We start from the raw sequence: 2,533 nt of genomic DNA, 5'->3' as shown, positions 1-2,533 counted from the left end.
CTGCGTTAAACCTGTTTTGTGAGATGAGCTAGTGTGTTCAGTATATTTCTGTTGGAAAACAACAACACTTGTGTTCACAGTAACCTGATGACTCCCGCAGTGGGGCACTGCGGTTATGAAATTAAAAGCCCCTCCTGTTTTTGGAACCGCAGGAGCTTTCTAGTTTGCTGTTAGGTAGACTTTTGGTTCCTCTTTCCTGTCATGCTCTCTTTTTCTTCATGAATTCTTTTCTTTTTTTCTGCCTTCTTGCTCATTCACCTGTATTTTTTCCAAAAATCTCTTCTCTTGCCGCTTGTCTCGCGATTCATGTATAGTTTAATCTGTTAGTGTTCTGATGTAAGTCCAGCAGTAGATAGGTTAAGCCTATTTTAACATACTGGAAACTGGTAATCTTCCAGTAGGTATTAATTTAGTTTTACTAAAGCCTGCTGGGACACAAGTAATGGGTTAGTGCATTTGTAAACAGGAATCGCTTGACAAGTGGCCCCCTTCATCCCCCCCTTCCTCGTCCTGATATGGCTCTGCGTAGTCGGCTGGACGTTAAGCAACAAATAAACAAACAAACAAACCTGATGACCCTTTTTTGCTGCAAGCTATACATTTCACTTGTATTAAATGGATTGAAAGTTTTACTTAGACATGTCTTATTGCTATTTTTGGGGGTATACCTTTGAAGGACTGAGATTAGTTTACCATGTGCTTTGGATATATTTTTTTTTGGGGGGGGGGGGGGGTGCATGTTTTCCAACAGTTGTCAGTAACTTTTTGTGAGGGAAAATTCAAAAGCTTAGTATCTGAAGTAATTATTGCATACAGAGTTTGTTTGTTTATTAAATCGAACATAAGTAAGACTTTTCTGGAGCCTTCTTCTTATTATTTTTGATATCAGCTGCAGTAGATGCAGACTCTCTCATAGCTTGGCAAAGAATGTTTGAACTTGTCTGAATTGAAGATGCTGGTCCGCTCAGAGCACTTTTGACGCAACAATTTGTCTTTTTGTTGCAAATAACGATATAAACAGTCGAAACACACAACGATCCCACAGATAACTATACATACCTTTAGTGTTACCAGCCAAACAAAAGTTTATGTGCTTTGTCAGTTCACATCTCCAACCAAAATGTAATTAACATTTCCCGCGAGAGCTGATCGAGTTTTACACTGTCCCACCTGGACAATGATAAAAACATTTTTTTTAAATAATATCTGTTTTTGGACTCCTTGCAGGAACGTCAATGAAACTTGGTATAACATGTATTTTAAATGGATAGATGCCCGAGGCATGACTGAAAGGCATAGGGGCTCTGTGCGCCTGGAAATGAGAAGTCCACTAACTTAAAAGTCTGTGGATATTCCAAGCTCTCACGACCTTTGAAGCATAGTGTTAGTAAAGCATGTGGGATGGATATCTTGCGAGAGCTGCGTTGACTCGATGGTCCAACCTCTTGCGACACTCGAAGTGTTGAAAGTGGAACTGTAAGAGTTGGTTTGTAATATAATAATTCGTAATTAAGTAGAAGTGCACCCCAGCGAAGGTCAAATCGTCTCTCTCTCTCTCTCTCTCTCTCTCTCTCTCTCTCTCTCTCTCTCTCTCTCTCTCTCTCTCTCTCTCTCTATCTATCTCTCTCTCTCACCCACACACACTCACACACACTAACACACACCTACGCATGAATACACACACCCACACAGACGCACGCACACACACATACAAACTCACAAACCTTTCAGGAAGGCAAGAGAGAGAGAGAGAGAGAGAGAGAGAGAGAGAGAGCGAGCACTTTAGACAAAAATATGCAAAGACAAAGAAGTGAGAGAGACCACGCACACACACACACACACACACACACACACACAGGTCCTACACACACATATACACACACACACATGTCCTACACACACACACAATTAGCTTTTGTCGGGCGTCAATCCCCGATGAAGACCTCGAAGTTTCAAATGGAAGCATGATAATGTGTAATTATCTTACATACGTGAGAGAGACACCCGTGAGATAATAATCGTTCAAATCACACGTGCGTATATCATGTAAATGAGGTCATGTCAAGCAAGTCTGGCAGGGACCTGTTTTTCCACTGCTTATGATGCCAAAGTCACCGAGACAAACGTCATTATAGAAACAAAAATTGCGCTCGCTAATTACCCTCGATGAATCTTTAGAACTAACACGTCACGCCACACTTTCAGAGTGACGTTTCTTTGCTTTGACGTAATAGATTGCACGAGGCTTTAGAAGAGATCGAGGTTCCAAAACAAGCGTCTTCAATTTAGCTGCCTCGTCTGCAAGACATTTTCAGTAAAATACACGTAAGTACAGTATGTAGGATAAACAGAATACTACATGGCTTGCCGGCTGTGTCGTACCAGATTTACACTCGTTGCTTTTTCAAATAGTGAACAGCTCGCTTTCGCTCGCATTTCAATCTTTAAAAAGCAACTTGTGTAAATCTGGTACGACACCGCCAGCCATGTAATATTCTCTATATTGACGCCCGACAAAAGGTAATTGAAGCCC

The sequence above is a fragment of the Littorina saxatilis genome, linkage group LG1, assembly GCF_037325665.1.
Source record: "Littorina saxatilis isolate snail1 linkage group LG1, US_GU_Lsax_2.0, whole genome shotgun sequence".
In the NCBI taxonomy this organism is placed as follows: domain Eukaryota; kingdom Metazoa; phylum Mollusca; class Gastropoda; order Littorinimorpha; family Littorinidae; genus Littorina; species Littorina saxatilis.
This window is presented reverse-complemented; position numbering follows the sequence as displayed.